The 17,455-nt window shown below is 35.1% G+C and overlaps 1 long non-coding RNA gene across 1 annotated transcript in view; it reads left to right on the top strand.

Annotated features, from left to right (window-relative positions):
* The first annotated feature begins 5,068 nt into the window (after window positions 1-5,068).
* Window positions 5,069-17,455, top strand: part of LOC123242635 — a 247,277-nt gene continuing 234,890 nt past the window's right edge. Inside the window, exon 1 of the long non-coding RNA XR_006505829.1 lies at window positions 5,069-5,105. This is a non-coding gene — a long non-coding RNA (uncharacterized LOC123242635). The remainder of the gene's footprint in view (window positions 5,106-17,455) is intronic.

Genomic DNA, 17,455 nt, shown 5'->3' on the forward strand with positions numbered 1-17,455 from the left:
AAAGCAATTTTAAAGCAAATAATCCCTAAGATACAAGGTATGTGTGTGTGAGAGAGAGAAAGAGAGAGAGAGAGACAGAGAGAGAGAGAGAGAGAGAGAGAGAGAGAGAGAGAGAAAGAGAGAGAGAGAGAGAGAGAGACAAAGGGAGAAAAGAAGAAGTTGGGGGAGGGAGACAGGGAAAAGGAAAGAGAGACACAGAAAAGACAGAGGTAGAGACAGAGAGACAGAGATGGAAAGATTCTTGGAATTAAACTTGTTCTGAGTGAAAAACTTTAGAATTGACTTTTGGCTCTGACACTTGGAGCATGACCTAGAGCAAGTTGCTTAACTTTTTTGAGACTCAGTTTCCTCATCTATAATCTGGAAAATATAACTTCCACTTCACAGATTTTTTTTTGGCAAGATTAGAGCATGAATAGTTCCACTGTAATATGTCTTATTCAGACCACAGTTGGGGTATTGTGTTCAGTTCTGGGCACCACAATTTAGGAGGGACATTAGTAAACTGGAAAGCCCTGGAGGACAATTAAGATGATGAGGGATGCTATATGAGTATTATTTGAAGGAAGTTTTGCCTGTAGAAGAGAAGTCTTTCAAGCGACATGATAGCTGTCTTCAAATAGTTGAAGGGCTATAAAGTAGAATAGGGTTTGGATTTTTTCTGATGGCTTCCAGAGGGTAAAAGTTAAGAGCAATGCATTTAAATCATAGTGAAGCCAATTAAAGCTTGAAGTAAAGAAAAACTCCTAAAGAATTAGAGTTAGTAGAAGAGGAATGTATTGCCTCAGGGGTTAATAGAATCCACCTCACATGAACTTTTCAAGCAAAGTCTTGTTGGAGATCTATACAAGCTGTTAAAGATTGTTTGTTAGGGATTATAGACCTGGAAAGGACTTTAGAGAGCACTGAGTGCAATCTTCTCATTTTATACTTGAGGAAACTGAGGCCCAGGCAGGTCAATGGCTTGCTTTCCCTCAAGCATGTCATAAGTATCAGAGGTGATATTTGGACTCTGTTCCCCTGATTCCGGAACTCATGATCTAGCCAATATGCCATAGTGTTGTGGATGGACTTCTCAGCCAGGTTTGAGTTAGACTAGTTGGTCTCTGAGACCATAGAACTGAAAGATTGCCCTCTTCATTCTTGCTCCTAACATGCTATTTTCACTTTTACCATCAAGCCTTTACTTGTGCTCTTACTGCGTTCTATTCAAATCCACCCCTCACTTCCTCTTTAGAACCTCCTATCACCCAACTATTCTTTTTCTGTTTGATGAACCATTCCATAACTGAGAAGTTACAGGATCTTGAGATCCTTTCTAATTCTGAAATTCTCTGATAAAGTAAATGTACTTTATAAATTGTAAACCTGTATGCAAATTCAGGGTATTATTTTCCTGACTAGTTGAACTCTAACCTATCTGGAGATTCTGATTAAAATACTAACCGTTATAGCCGACACTGAATCTTAATTTAATGCCATATCCTTCCAGACTTGTGCTTCATTCTTTTGTCTTTATACTATTCTGGGATTAAAATCTCTCAGAAATTTTCCATCTACCCGACTATAGGAATGTTATTTTTAGGGAATACTCTCAGTGACTACATATTCACTCCCACAGCCTCCTTCTAAAGTAAATAATTCTCCCAAAGATTTTATCTCCAGCTACCTATCTCAGACCTTATAATTCTTACCCGAGGGGGTAAGAGAGAGAAGAAAGAAATTCAAGTAATATTTTACTTTTGGAAGCCATTAATTCTTGTGATTAGTTCTCTCTAGTCATGGGCCTCAGTTTCCCCTTACTGTAAAGTGAAGAGGCTGAACTAGAATAATTCTAAAGTCTAGTCTATAAAACCCTATGATCTTCTGATAAAAAAAAATCCCTGCCACTTTAATCTCTCAGAGTAAGATAAATTCTTTTTTCTCTCCCTCCTTTCCTTTTTTCTTTCTCCAGGATCAGAGCCACCGGTTTCATATGCATACAATACTGAAGTTCTTTTTTTTTTTTTTTTAATTTAACTAGGTTGCCACTAGCAACTACTTCAGATACTAGCTTCTTTTAATTTAAAGTTGAATCATAGATGTGGAGAGCTGGACGTGACCTTAGAGATCATTTAGTCCACTGCTCTCATTTACAGATGAAGAAAAGGCAGCTCAAGAGAGGTTAAGAGACTTGCTCAGAGTTACATACAAGCAGATCAGAGGTAGGAATTTAGGTCTTCTAACTCTTAGTCCAGTGCTCTTTCTTCCATAGAATATATTAACAGTTTCCCTTATAAGATTAGTAAATGATTAAATTCATGTTAGAGTGAAGGATTTGCTCTAGAGTAGATTGCTGGTAGAGAGCTGGTAGCTGACTGGATATTCGCATCCAAGTGGAGGTAATTAATGTTCCAGCATTCATTCAGTTGGTCTCTGAGGGGGATACTTAATGGTGTCTCCTCGTGATCTATCCTTGGGGACAAATTTGTTAATGACTCAGATGTTGGATTTAAGTGCCTTTTCAGTGAGGTTGCCTCTCCCTCTTATATTGTGCAAGTTAAGCCTCCAAAGTTTTCTGGTCTCAATTCCCTGTTTTTGTCTCTGTCCCCGCCTCTGCTTTTTCTTTCTATTTTGTTGTTCAGTAGTTGTTCAGTCGTGTCCAACATTTCCTGACCCCATTTGGGATTTTCTTGGCAAAGATACTGGAGTGGTTTGCTATTCCCTTCTCCAGCTCATGAGGAAATGGAAGCAAACAGGATTAAGTGATTTGTCCAGGGTCATGGAGCTAGTAAAATATCTGAGTTCAGATTTGAACTTAAAAAGATAAGTCTTTCTGACTCCAGGCTGGGTACTCTATTCACTGGGTCACCTACCTGTCCTTTTCTCTCTCCTTTTGTTTTTGAAAATATTTATTCTGTCAAAAAACTACATTAATTGGCAGCCAGGTGGCTCAGTGGATAGAGAGCCAGATCTAGAAACAGGAGACCATGAGTTCAAATATGACCTTATACTTCCTAACTGGGTGATCCTGGTCAAGTCACTTGACCCCAATTGCCTAGGTCAGGGGTCGGCACCGTATGGCTCTTTCTGCAGGAGCCATAAAGTCAATTTTTTTTTCAGGCACTGTTACAGGAGCGGCACTGTGAGCACTGTACGGCTCTCACGAAATTACATTTTTAAAAATGTGGCGTTTATGTCTCTCACGGCCAAAAAGGTTGCCGACCCCTGACCTAGGCATTACTATTCTTCAGCCTTGGAATTGATACTTCTAAGATAGATGGTAAGGATTTACAAAAATATTTATATTAATCAAGTTAGTTTCATGATTAATAGAATTATTTTACACTTAATGTACCTCTTTTTCTCTGTCTCTTTCTTTGTCTCTCTTTGGCCATAAGTGGCTCAGTCATTGATAGTCAAGTTTTAAAAATCTATATATTTTAAAATTTTATTTATTTATTTAATGCAATTAGCTTTATTTTCATTTATTTAATTATATGAAAATAATAATACTGATGTATAATAAAAACAATAAGATAAATAATAAAATGTAATAAAAACACTGATGTAGTTAGTTTTTTCACTAACTTAATGACAATAGTGTTCCACTCCATTCTGCATGTTGATATATGCATAGGCTCGGTGGTTGATTGAACTAATTTGTTAATAGGAAAAATGGAACAGTCATCCAAGTTTATATTAGCAAAATAAAATATGGTTGGACTGTTTGAGTAAAATTATGCTTTTATATTATTTAGGCAATTTTCAGGCACAGTAGTTTTTTTTTAAGGGGTAGTAGATGGGGCTGAATTAGAAGTGAATTTTCTTAGTTTTATACTTAACTTTTTCAGTGGTTTTGACCTTTTGGATAAAAGACCCACATTACTTAGATACAATATTAGAAAAGAAGTATTATACATTTTTGGAAAGAAAACAATCTGAGGATTACAGTGAACCATAATCTAAATGTCTTAGCAATATAATGTTGCTAAACATAAACATATTTTTGTATTTTTAATGCCTTGGAAAGTATCTTGCATACAACAGATGCTTAATACATATTTAGTGAATTAAATTTGTCTAATTGAGGCAAAGTTTACACTAATCATTTTAGCTTTGACTCAATTTAATTCATTTGAGTTTATAATAATTTATATATTATATAATAATTTATAATAAACTCTATAGAGTTAATAAACTCATAAGAGACGACAGTTATATTAGATAAAGTATATGACCTGGCGTCAAGAGAAGTGAGTTTGAATCTTACTTCAGACACTAACTTGCTATGTGCCAATTCACTTAAACTCCAAGATACTAAATTTCCTCATCAATAAATCAGAGATACCTCCCAGGACTAATGAGAGGGTATCCTCTCCACCTCAAAACTTTCCAGGCCTCAAAGTACTTTGTAAAAGTGAATTATTATTAATATTGGTAAGATAACATTCAAAGGACAGGAAATTTTATTTCTCATTGATTATACTCTAATTAAAACATTTCTTCAAAACTATCTTCTAATTTTCTCATGCTCCATAGTTTGATTGCTTTTAGCACCAGAGTGATTCTTTTAAGCTAAAGTAGAAGGGCAGGCATAATTTTTTTGATGAATGATCCATTAGGTCTTCTCTTGATGTCATTTATTGAAGAGATGAAATAAATACTTATATTAGGTTTTAGATATTAAAAGTAAGATATATTGCAAGATAGGACCACTTTACTAAATTTGACCATTTATATGATGATACAATGGAAATATTAGCCCAATTATATATTAGAGCACTGATTTCTATTTTTTCCTGGTATCCATTATTTCTTAAATGTGCTAATTTAAAAATATCCCATTAAAGTTTATTTTAGTACTATCACATCCCAGATTGTTTTATAACTTTCTCTTTTTGGCTTGTTTTCTTGTTGCTCTTCCTTATACTTTTAGTCAAGGGTCAGGTGGAGCTAGGGATTAATCATCCCAGGAGTTTTTCAATTAACTTGATTCCTAGCACTAAAACCATTCAAATAGCAAACTGGTGGTAAAACTGAGACTAGACTTTAGGACTCCAGCCTCTTATTCCAGTGCTCTATCAATGAAACTCTCCTGTCAACTAAAAAGGAAGATATCAAAGGTATGTATATTGGGATGAAATCTTCTATTTCAGATCAGAGTGAAGTTCCATTGAACACTGATAAAGTGTTATCAGTCAACAGAAAAACAGAACAGCCAGGAAATTTGAAAGATCAGATTAACTATAAACCTGAGAAGACTTCTAACGATTAGATGAATCTTTGAAAAGTGTGCTTTTAATGATCACTGAACAGCCTGTCTCCTTGATCAGTGAGTGTGATTCCTATTTCCCTTAATAGGAGGCAAATTTGTACACTGTGTGGGCGGTCAGATACTTTAGGATTCAACTTCTTAATGGATTCAAATCCTGCCAGGAAAAGGGGAATAAAATTTGCACTTTCCAGAGGTGCATTAACTCTTTTAGGGCTCTTTAGGTTAATATAGATGGTTTTGTTCATGTCACTAGTGATAACTTCATCATTGGAGCTACAGAGGCAATGAAAACATAAAGTTTCCTTTTCAAAGGGAAGATTACGCCTATTGTTAGAGTAAAGATACGGAGCAAATTTACAATTAACCAACTGTTCAAGTCAGAAATAACTTATTGGAACGTATAATAATATTAATCATACTTTAGTTCTCAAGTATCTGAGCTGATTGTAAAGGGTGGGTAATATAATGTGGTAGATAAATTGGACTGCTCATTTTCTCCGCCCCCCCAACTCCCATTCAATATTTAATACCTACTCTGTTATTTTTCCCATCTCTAAAATGGGGATAATAATGCTACCTTCTTCACAGGGTTGTTGGAAGGATCAAATGTGGAAAATGTAAATCACTTTGAAACCTTTAAAGTGCTATATGAATTTGTTTTTAGTCTTATTTCTGTTCTTATTCATATTTTCTATCATTGTTCTTATTCTTATTACAAGGCATTCTAGCATAGTGGAAAGAGCATTGGATAAGCTGACTGAAAACCTGAATTCAAATTCTGATTCTATCAGAATTATGACACAATGATAAACTATAGAAATGGATGGTACATTAGAGATTATCCAATCCAATTTGTCCAGCCCAAAGATGATGGAATTAAATCCTAGAGAGGCAGAGAGAGTTTGGACAAGTGACTTTTTCCTTTATACCTCACCTTCTTCTTCTCTTGAATGACATTAGACTAAAGATTGTTTTTCAAGTATGTCAGATTCTTCATGATCCTGTTTTTTTTTTTTTGCATTTTTTTTTTGCAGAAATATTGGAATGGATTGTCAATTTCTTCTCTAGCTCATTTTACCGATGAGGAAATGGAGGCAAACAGGGTTAAGTCACTTGCACAGAGTCACATACCTAGTAAGTGTCTGAAGTCAGATTTGAATTCAAGAAGATGAGCCTTCCTGAGATAAAGTCTAGCACTTTATTCACTGAATCACCTAGCTGCCCAAGATTAAAGATATCCAGCTTTAAACTTATGATGATTGATGCTTTTTCTTATCATGATAGTTCCTGAGATATTGGGAGAAGGAGATAAAGGATCAGGAGAAGTAGGAATGAGCCACCAGAATGACTTTTTGATCAAGTTGTTGATTCTGGACATTTTCTTCTGGGTACTTTGGTTCCTCATTGTACATGTGGAAGCCATTTTTGCAAAATTACAAAACTGATCATTATCCCACAATTCTGGACAGCTGGGTTAGGAAACAAGCTGATGCAGTATTCTCATGGGAAAAACTGCTCTTTTGGAGGCCTAAGGGGAGAAGTGTCACCATGTGGAGATATTGCTACCCATTCACTTCGCCATGTTGCTTATGGTTGCTTCATGTTATCTACATTAGCACCAAACAGCAGATTGGGACCAAACTTTAGCATTTAGATGCAGCCTTCATCCTGTACAAAACTCTAACCGTGACTTTTAAAAAAGTGAGTCTCTAAGCTTGCTATCCAGACTGGAATCACGTAATTGTTTCCACATAAGGTTGAGCACGATGCCCCATTGGAATCACGGGTACAGTGACAGCTTTTCCTTGTCTTTCACTTCTGCTGGAGATCCGCAAATATGTGGCTCTTTGATCAAGTGTCAAGTTTATATGGTAAATCTCTCTCATGAAAAGAACCCTTTTATTTACTTTTTAAGTAGCATGTGCAGTGGAGAGTGGAGATGACTGAGCATTATTTGTTCAAAGTAACACCTCTAGCTGGAGCTCATTAAGTCAGTGCTCACAAGCATTTCACACAAAGAGAAAGAGTTTCAGGTCTGATCTTTTCTCAGAGAGATCCTGCCACCATTGTTCTAGGTGTTGCCTGAGTGAGCTGATTTCCATACCTCATATTGAACAGTGGTATTCTTTTCCCTCACTGTTACACTGCCAGGGGAGGAGGGTATTTTTAGAAATATATTAGCCATGAGGAGACAGTTAAAAAAAGGGGGGGGGTTGGAAATCTTAGGAGTGACATTTTATCACACACTTGGAAGAATGGTAATTTCTTATCTTGTTCCATTATTTATTACCAAGCAACATTTGATATTTTTTTCATGTTAAAAATGTGACTTTAAATAAACCACTTTCACATTTAACCTGTTTTCTTATCCACTAGGATATCTGTCTAATGAAAACTTCAACTTTCATTATGTGTGGTTCATTTAAGAGAGAACACCCCCCAAACCCCCACCCCCACAGAGATCAGTGTCTCCATAAGTGGTGTCTATCTCTCTCTACTAACAACAACATCAGAGATGTGGAATGGTAATGCATGTGGTTGTCAGAGAAACACAAGAAACATATTATTAGTCCTTTAATAATTAGGCATTTTTGATACATGCCAAAGATTCAGAGCTTAATCAGAAAGTTCTTATCACATTGGCTTCTGCTTGTGTTGATCTGGGAAACGTAACAAAGACAATCCTGCCTGGCTGCATTGCTTGGTAACAAAGAGAAGACAAAGGCAGACCAATTCTGCCCTAGGTTTATTTGCAGGGTTGGTTTTTTTTTTTTGGTTTTGTTTTGAATCATGTGTTTCAAGGGGGAAAAAAAATTAAAAAGCTCGAGCTCTCCCATTAAGCTTTGAGCTCATCTGTGATCCTGATGATTTCCTTGCGTCTTAGCAGTTTCACAATCCAGGTGCTGACTAAGGGTTGCGTGCTGTGGGAACCAGATTTAATATGTCTAGCATCGCCTTTTTCAGGTACCGTCAGTGGCTCCCTGGAGAGGACTCAGATTCCCTTCATGTGTCACAGCATCCCTACCTCTCCCTGAATTTAAAAGAGTATCTCCAGTCATTAGATAAACCTGCCAGTGTAAATTGGCAGCCAAGACCGGGGGTCTGTTGGAAAAAATGGGCTAGCGCCATTTATGAATGTTTTGACAAACTGTTGTGTGTTTTTTCTGTCTGAGTATCTGGCATCACAGGTGAAACATTGTGCTGCTGGTATCTTGGCTTGCCACACGCTCTCAGGCTCTGCAGGGAGCTTCGGGCCATCATAGCTAATGTTCGGAGCAAAGCTGTGAAAACAAACCGTACAGATTAGTTGGACAGGCTGGCCAGCTTGTTTAGTGTTAACTGCTCTGCCTGCCCTTTTTTCTCGACCCTTTTCCATTCTTTTATTCTGCAATGTACTTATTAATTAACATGTGCTTATGGGAAGAATGAAAAAAAGATCCCATTTGAGGTTTATTTAGGGATTATTTCTTAGACTTTGTCAATAAAATTTGCCTTTTTGCTTCAATGAAATTTAAAGTAAAAACTCTGATTGATTATGTGGCAGGCAGATAAAGGAATGGTGAATCCAAGACCGTCAATATTTTTGAAATTAGGGTTTAGTAGATGGAAAGACTCTTGAGCCTTCCAGCTTCTGGGGAAAGCATATTTTCACTGACTTGATTTTTTTTTTTTTTTTGGTCTCCTCCAGTTTGAAGTGAGAGCCAACCTGGGATAAAGGGAGAGTTGGAGTCCCTTCTGAGGTGAAATCAGAGTGAATTAAAAAAAAAAAAAGAGTGATTACTTCTCTTTTAATCAAAGGCACCAGGGATCATGTTTCTTTTTTTAAAAAAAAAAACATCAAGGAAAGGGCTTTGAAAATTACTTTCATATTTTCTTGAGCATTTCAGATCTTTAACACAGTTTAAGAGTCGTCAATTGTTCTTAAGTAGCAGAACCTAGTATCACCCTTTTCTGTGTGTGTGTCCTTCAGTATATCAGAGATGATTGAGCTTGCCCTTGCATCATTGTTAACAATTATAATCTGTCAAGTGACTAATGCTCTTGGAATCTTAGTAAACTATTCATTGTACTTTTGTGCTATCAGTCTTATGCTCTTTTTGCAATAATCTAGGTAATGTGTCCGAAGAATAGATCTTCAAAAAGTGACAATCACTTTTTTGTTTTTGTTTTTGAATACCAGAGTGGTATGCTTGAAAAGAGCTCTGGGTTTGGAGACACAGGATCTGGGTTCAAATAGTGGTCTTGCCAAATTTGCTAGGAAGATCCTCAATTTCCATCTGGGTAAAATTGGTTGTTATGTTATATGGCTCTTCACCTCTTTTTGGACTAAAACTGTGATTCTGTGACTAGGTAACTTCTAAATCTATGAATTATAAGTGGTTTCACAATAATTGAAGATAAAAACTTTTAGAATATCATATTGTATGTCTCCCACATATCATACACATACCCTCACACACGATACAGTAGACTATAGCAGGATTTGATATGAGGAAGTAGATGAGGAAATTTCCTTTATTAGTATAGGTTATAATAATCTCTGAAACATGGTTATTTAAATCCATCTTTTAATTATATAATATAAATAACTATGAAAGAGTGTTTTGTAAGAAGATAAAGAGCTGACTCTGAAGCCAAGAAGATCTGGGTTCAAATTCTACATCTGATACTTATTGGATAGATAGCCATGGGCAAATCACTTAAGCTCTCTGTAGTCTGGCTAACTCTTTTAAGAGCAAGATGGAGAAAAGGTATAGCTCTATATTGGTTGACACATTTCCTCTTCTGGAAATTCCCTATATCAATGAAATCATAAGTCCAGTCCCCATTCCTATGTAGTAGACAGATTTAAAAGAGATGGATTAGACCATAAAATTAGAGCTATAATTGGTATTAGACAACATTTAGTCCAACTTTTTTATTTTGTAGATTAGGAACTTGAGATCCAAAGAGGTAAAATGTTGTAGCATAGTCACACAGGTGAGATTAAAACAGAGCTGAGATCTGATCCAGGTCCTTCAACTATAAACCTAGCATTTTTTCTCCTCTATTATAATTGGTATTTTAATTGATATTTTATTGACATTATAATTGATAATTTAAATAGAATTAAAAGAGGAGGAATGAGATGAATGAATTTATCAGATCCTCATTTGAAAGGTCCACATGAGACTATGGGATAAAATTTTTTATGGGTAAGAAATAAAAAGCAATTTTTGAAGTTAATGCAACCAGCTAAATATTACTAATCAGAACACAGTACCCTGAAATTCCCTTTTGCTCTAATTTAAAAACCATATCTTTTACATATTTAAAACAAAAAACACCATTAGTTCTTAAAGATATCTAATGGATAAAAGTAAGTGTTAAAAAGATGTTTCTTATTTCTCTGAAGATTATAGTTGGTTTAACTCTCATTGAATTGCATAGCTAGTTCCATATTTGGTAGATAGTTAGAGGAAGTAAATGGAAAAATCCTTTTGCAGGGAATTAAGCCTTTTTAGAATTCTAAAATTGGGTAATGTGAAAATGACTTGAAACTTGGAGTATCTAGTAAGAAGAGACAAGATACTTTTAATTTCATTAGCTCAAGAAAAGTATAAAATTTAACAAAAATTTAAAGTGATAACCCCCCCCCAATGAGTTTTATATTTGAATGCAATCTATGGGAAAGTCTAGTAAAAGTAGGTAAAAATTTTCAGCAGCATACTTTCTTTTCTTTTGTAAAAGTTTTTCTGCTAATATTTTAAAGCTATGCGAAGTACATATATACTTAAAATGTTTTTAAAAATTCATATCTTGTGAGCAAAAGGATTCCTATGGGGAAAATATGAAACCTTTCCCTCTATAATCTAAAACATATGAAAGATCTTAGAGTCTGAATTTGGAAATTATTGCCTCTCTTCATTTTTAAATTTCATATTAATGTATTTAGTCACTTAACTATTTAATAGGAGTGTTTTAAATATTCACTTTAATATTTCTAGTATTATAAACAATGACATTTCTTTGAGATACTCCTAAAATGATGAAAAGTAATGTTTTAAAATTGCTTTAATGACATATTTGACTTTATAATTGCTAAGATGAGCATAACATTCTAAAACTAACTATGAGGGGTTAGTTATGTGGCTCAGTGGATAGAGAGCCAAGCCCAGAAATGGGAGGTCCTGAGTTGCAATCTGGCCTCAGATACTTGCTACCTGTGCGACCCTGGGCAAGTCAATTAACCCCCATCACCCAACTCACCACTCTTCTGATTTAGAACCAATACATAGTATTGATTCTAAGATGGTGTAAAGATTAAAAACAAAACAAAACAAAACAAAACTCAAACTAACCATGAAACCATAGAATGGAGATTTTAAAAATATTTAACCACATTAGATTAATTAGAAATAAGCAGTGCTGAGAAAAACAGTGGGTAGAGAGCCAGTCACCTAGTCAAGAAGCCCTGGATTCAAATCTTGCCTTTCATACATATTAGTTATATGATCCTGGGAAAGTTACCTATCTTTTCAATGTCCTAGAACATTTTGTAGATGCTTACTTGCTCTGGCAGAGGGACTTTTCTTACCAGGAGTTCCTTAACCAATGCAGTCATACAATTAGTAAAAATAAAAAATGAAATAATAATAAAAAGAACAATGCCACTAGGGTTGTTTTAATGAAACTCAACTATGTTAAAACTAAACTAAGTTAATAATCTTTCACGTGATGTTGACTTTGCCTATTTTCTTTTTTTGCAGTTGTAATGTACATACTATATTTCAAACACTTCTTATTCATACTTCTTAGCTCCAATGCTCAGTACATTTTACTTCCTAGAACTATTTTGGTTATTTTTTACTCAAGTTAACAAGTATGATATAAGGATATAATTTTAGTCTATCCAAAGTAACAAAATATGCTCAATTGCCACATTATAATTAATTTCAGAATAATATTCCACTTGATTAAGTAGAACTTAACAAGGAACTTGCACTTTAACAATATTTTCAAAGATAAATCACAGTTTATTTACGATATTGAATTTCATCTGCCCTATTTGTGAATTGACTCAAAATAACAAACATTAAAATCTAGGAATATTCCCAACACGTTGCTTATTTGATTAACTTTTTTTTTTAAACCCTTAACTTCTGTGTATTGGCTCCTTGGTGGAAGAGTGGTAAGGGTGGGCAATGGGGGTCAAGTGACTTGCCCAGGGTCACACAGCTGGGAAGTGTCTGAGGCCGGATTTGAACCTAGGACCTCCCGTCTCTAGGCCTGACTCTCAATCCACTGAGGTACCCAGCTGCCCCTATTTGATTAACTTTTAAAATGGAGTCAGCTTAGTAGTTCAGATTTTCAATAGTAACCTTTTCCTATTGTTTTATTTAGTTACTAGGATTTTGGTAGGACCATGTTGGTAGTTTTTGTAACCTTTTGTAATCCATTATATGGCATTTATAAGTAAGAGTTAAGGATTAAAATTCTTGAACAATGTCTTATTTTTATTGACCATCATCCTAGGTTTCTTACCTGGAATATTGAACTATGATCAAGCATAGTTTTGGTTTTATGTGCAAAAGCAATGCTTGACTGGATTTAAATGGTTTTCATTGGAGGAGATATGATACCTATTTGGATAGAATCTCACAATTATCTGTTTTTTGTTTTTTTTTTTTTGTTTTTTTGCAAAGGCAATATAATCCTTAGAGTGACTTAATTTTCTTTCTTTTTTCTTTTTTCTTTTATATTTTTAAACCCTTAACTTCTGTGTATTAGTTCCTTGGTGGAAGAGTGGTAAGGGTAGGCAATGGGGGTCAAGTGACTTGCCCAAGGTCACACAGCTGGGAAGTGTCTGAGGCCAGATTTGAACCCAGGACCTCCCGTCTCTAGGCCTGGCTCTCAATCCACTGAGCTACCCAGCTGCCCCCCAGAGTGACTTAATTTTAAAAGATTTACCTCTATCATTTTATTGAAGTTAATTTACTATTAATTTAAAATATGTTCTTAAAACTAAGAAGCTATTTTGTAAAAGAAGTTCTGACAGGCAAGATATAACATATCTTATCTCCATATATTTACCTAAAAGTAAATTCAACAGAAATTTGGTAACTTTAAGTCTTATTATTAAATAAGGCTAAGGATACTTATTCAAAGCAGTTGTTTCATCTGACAGTAATGACATGCTAATAATGTTGAAGCAGTTCAGACCTCTGCAAAGAGTGACCTTTTTGGTCCTTAAGTTGATTTTTCTCTCTGAATATATTAAGAAAGCAACTGTGGGAGGGAAAATTATTGGGTGGTTCCACTGAAAATATTTGATTTTCATGTTTTCTTCTTTTAGGTATTATTATACTGTTTGACACATTGGGCATTTTTTTTCCTTTTATGAAAACCAAACACATAGTTTTATAAACATAGAGTTAATTTGCTTTTCAAATTTCAAGGAAGTAATATTAAATTTGAGAATTTGGAGGCACAAGTTAACAAATACTTTTATTTTGATGGTTTTGTTTTGCATAAAGTATGAAAGTAAGATGCCTTTTTTATCAGTCAGAAATATCAGGGAACAAATATCTCAGTTTCTGCCTTTTGTATAATTGCTTTTGTGTGCATGTGTTTTAATGGATTTCTTCCAGAGACCGACATGAAGTTATTCATTGTATCCTTACTGAATTATGTATCCAGTATTATTCTGTATTCTCCAAAAAATGTCAAGGGAGATATACCATAGCCTTCGGAAAGAAGATCCTTCAGAGAGCATCCGTCTTTGGTTAAGTAGAACTCCAGATTTCAGAAAACAGCAGGCAGAAAAGCAGCTGCAAAATGATTTAAACTTGAAAATTTAATCATTTTTTAACTCTGAAAAATGAAGTTAAAAGTTAAATCGAGGCCTTGGCCAAATTCATCATGTTTTATTTTGAAGTGTGCTTTTCTTCCTGAAAAAGGCTCTTCACTCAGGTGAATTAATCTGAACCCCAAGTCATTTTTTCGAGAAAGATTTGGACAATTTTCCCACATGTCTGGGACATTCTTTAAGAAGTGCCATTTCAAAATCGAACCTGTATAGTGGGATAACATTTCTTCCAAATATATGGAAGAAATGTCTCCTAGAATAATGTCTTAAAGTCAGGTTTAGGGTTATGGTGGGGAAAGGTCAGTCTCTTCTACCAGGAGGACATATTTTCTATACAGGAAATGATTCCTTTTAAAAAAAAAAAATAAACCAGAAAGCATTTAAATGTTACCAGTTGAATACATAGCATCCCCAATATAGAACTAGAAGAGATCTAAAAACTTTAATTTGACCCATTTATATTTCATATTTGGAAACTGAGACCCAAAGGGGTTAAGTGACCAAAGTCACAAGATAGTAAGTGTTGGAGCCAGAAATTGAGCCCAGGCTCTTCTGTTTCAAATTCAATGCTCTTGCTACTGTATTATGCTGCCTTCCTAGTAGTATACATTGTATATACCCATTTTAAAGCCAAATTAGAGAATAACATCTGTGTTTAAAGAACTACAAAGCCACAGATGATGATGACATACACTCTATGAGACTGTTTTCCTTCACCAGGAGTTAAATTTTTATGGTCTTAGGTGATAACTTTAAAAGCATATCTTGAAACGGAAGGCTTAGAATTCCTTTCCTCCTCTCCCTTTTTAAGAGGAATGTTTCTGTAGATCTCTGGAGTAAAAAAAGTCAGGGTCTCAATACTTACTACTGCCTAGATCCCGCTACAGAACTTAAATGAGACAAACCAGTTGGACTTAGATGAAAAGCATCATTGCCTGACTAGAAATTGACATTTTGTTATTTTGAATCTCATTCTGTAAAAAAGTAGGATGCAATATCAATACCACCAAGATCTTATACTTTCCCAAACTTTACGGTTTCCACCTCAAGATCAGGAGAGCAAAGCCAATTTTTAGGCATCTTGATATTCTGTGCTGTTGAGGCCAGAGTTCTGAAGATTGACTGATTTGTGAAGGGAATCCCTTTTACATCAGACATACCCTATCTTTCCAGAGTATCAAGCACAAAGCATATGTGTATCTGTGGGCCATGAATTTTAATTGCACTGCCTATCTTTATTTCATATATCTAGATATGGGTTGCCTTTAAGTTGGGTAGGAGACTGGAATCTCAGCTGATAAGGGGATTTGGACACCAAGCATAGTATGCATGTATGAGCTAGATATTCATCTGTTCTACCAATCTGACTCTGCAAGTCAAGTCGGAATTGCTTTGAGGGAATAGATACCAGGAAAATCTACATTTAAAGCAAAAGGCTGTGTTAAAGTCAATGGGATAAGTGGGACTTAAGCTGGAGAATTCAGTGTCTAAATCAGTTTAGTCACACAGTTATTTTAGTATGCTAGTGGGGTTTGTGAACTGCTTGCTTTTGATTTGTACCTTGTCGGTAATAATGTTATGCATAATGCAGCAAAAGGAATTCTTAGTTTCTGAGCTGAGGGAACAGAAGCTGTCTTTACAACTCATCTCTTATAGATCAAAGCAAACTTGAGAACTGCTTTATCATATAAGCAGGTTAGCGTTCCTGAGCTTTTCATTCCACTTATTCAGTTATCCAACCTTTCTAGTTTGTGTTAACCACCGTGGTTTCTGTGATGGCAGTACTCATGCCTCAATTTTACTTGTTTCTTCTTAACAGTGCTGTTTTAAGATTTTTGTGCCAATCGAAACAAATGTAGGGCTGAAAGAAACATTTTGAATAATGTTTGAAGGTATGTGTATATGTGTATGTATGTATACTGTATGTATGACTGGGGATAGAAAGTTTTAAATACATTGTATGTACCTCTCAAAGTGTTTAGTTATATTTCATTTTTCAAGTATTACTTTTGTATAAAGCTAAAAACACGAAAAAAGAAATTTCAATGAAAAAGTGAAATGCTGTTAGTGTCTAATTCTTTATCTTGTATTATAATTACTAAAAAACACTCTTTCCCCTTATTCCCTTTATTTCAACCTTCTCATCTATAAAAAGATGTACATTGTGTGTGTGGTGTATGACAGTGGTGTAACTATAGAAAAATTGCTTTCCATAGAGGCACACATGAACATTCATCCCATTATTTTACAGCGAAGTACACAATATTGGTGTCAAGAGTTGTGTTGCTTAATTATGGACTACCTATTATAAAACAAGAAGCAAAATCCAGCATTGACAGTTCCCAGGATTGACTAATTCTGAATTAGCCCAACCTGGGGAAAAGTGTTTATTACAATTTGATTCCCACAGTGTTCTGAAAATGTTATATATATATATATAATTTCTGTTATGAAAACACCAAGACTGTCCTCTCCAGGAACACTGACAGATAAAATGAAGCCCATCATGTGCCTTATGCTTGATGGAACCTCCAGGGAGTCATTCTAGCTTACACATGGGAATGAATAAGGATGGAAACCTGAGGTTCCATATGCCCATCTTTAATTCCTTTCAGTGGGGCTTATCCAGAATAAAGATTGCCAACCTGAAGTTCATGAACATTATCAGCAAGTACTCTGATGCTATCACTATTAAACTTGTTTCCATTCTCTCCTATTGGAAATAGATTGTCACCATGTTTCTATCTCCTATGTCTAGGTTTCTTTGGGGTGCTGTGGTACCTAATTCTGAGCATGACTGCTTCCTTTAAGTCAACTTGCAGGAATCATGTCTAATACTCTGGCACAAGGATGTCCATTTTTTGGTTGAAATCTACACTGAGAATTTCTTTTCTCCGCATTGTGACTCATTAGCAGTATGGCACAGCGGAAAGAATGTTGGATTTAGAATCAAAGGACTTGAGTTCAAATCTTGCTCTTCTACATCTTTCCCCTTTTGATCTTGGGCAAGTCACATAACCTCTGTGAATTGAGGAAGTTGGATATGATGACTTTAAAGCTTCTTTCTATCTCTAAGTCTTTGTTTCAATGATCCTTTGAAGTATCGAGCCTTTGTTCCCTTGATGGGATGAGCCTTAAATTTATTATTTAAGATGTATATAGTGTCTGTACCAAGGGGATGGTTACCTGGTATGTCAGAGGGATTATCAGAAGGAAAAAGAAACAAAACAGCATATAATCTGCAGGAAATTATATTTATTTTGGCTATGGAGCAACCATTAATTTTCAAAATCTATTTTTAATAAAAGCATTAACAATAATTTAAAAATATAAATGAATATTGTTTCCTA

The sequence above is a fragment of the Gracilinanus agilis genome, chromosome 3 (genome assembly GCF_016433145.1).
Source record: "Gracilinanus agilis isolate LMUSP501 chromosome 3, AgileGrace, whole genome shotgun sequence".
Taxonomy (NCBI): domain Eukaryota; kingdom Metazoa; phylum Chordata; class Mammalia; order Didelphimorphia; family Didelphidae; genus Gracilinanus; species Gracilinanus agilis.